The following is a 1,259-nucleotide window of genomic DNA, read 5'->3' on the forward strand; positions in this document are numbered from 1 at the left end:
CTCTAACATCAAAAACACACGTTTGATGTTCTCTCTTTTATGTTATCAGGCATTGATGAGCATTGCATGGATCGTGAGTTTGCAGACTATGGCCTGTGGGCCAAATCTGGTCCTCTGTTATTGTAAATAAAGTTTTATTGGAACGCAGTCACGGCCCCTCATTTACATATTCTTGACGGCTGCTCCTGCACTACAACAGCTGAGCTACAACAGCAGAGACTTGAGGGCCTCCTACCCTGAAATATTTACTATGTGGTCCTTCGCTGTTTTCACCACGCATCACTGTGCCTTATCTAGAACTTCTCACAAATAGAATTATCCAGTATGCATTCTTTTTATATACTTCTTTCACTAGCCATGTTTTCTGATATTCATCAATGCTGCATATATGTATTTTTCTCAATTGTGTAGTATTTCATTGTGGATATATACATTTTTTTTAATCCATTTTCCTGTTGATGGACTCCTGAATCACTTTTAGTTCTTGGCTATTACCAATAAACCTGCTATGTATTTGTGTCTTAAGTCTTAGTTCTAAGAGTCACTTTTCAATTCTGAATTGACCTAGAGTGTTTGAATAACCCTTCGTCCCTAGGATTTCAGCGCATGTGTTATTGGCATGTGCCAATCTAAGGGAATCTTATCTTTATCACGCCGCTTCCCTTCCCTCCACCCCTTTCTCGTCACAATCCCTTTTTATTTGCTATATAGCATTTATATTAACTGACGTCTTTGTCTGTCCCTCTCCCTGCATTGTTCATTCCCTTACGAAAACATAATAAACTCCAGGAGGGCATGTAATGTTTGCTTTACTCATAGCACCTAGTAAAGTGTTACACACAGTAGGTGCTCAACAAATAATTGTCCAAAGAACGATTTATTCTAAAAACATAAAATCACAGGTTGAAAAAGCTCACCAGTTACCACCAAATGCCTGGGTTCATAACATTCTCAGCAAAACACATAATAAGCACTTGCCCAAACCAAACCTAAAGTATATCAAATGGTGGCCTTAATTCCGGCGACAGTCCCAAGACAGATACTGAAGGCCAGGCTTTGGGGGGTGGGGAGCCTATTTAGAACTAGGTCGGCCGAATACTACAGAGCTTCTGCGCTTCACTGTGACCAATAAAAGTAAAAATGTACAAAAAGTGTGGGTAGTGGAAGGCACACGAGCCAGCGCGAACCGCGGGAAACAGAGAAAGCATCCCATCAAGCGAACTCCACTTAGACTGACTTAGCTTCCAGCAGAGCGGGCA

The sequence above is a fragment of the Pteropus vampyrus genome, unplaced genomic scaffold, assembly GCF_000151845.1.
Source record: "Pteropus vampyrus isolate Shadow unplaced genomic scaffold, Pvam_2.0 Scaffold424, whole genome shotgun sequence".
Classification (NCBI taxonomy): domain Eukaryota; kingdom Metazoa; phylum Chordata; class Mammalia; order Chiroptera; family Pteropodidae; genus Pteropus; species Pteropus vampyrus.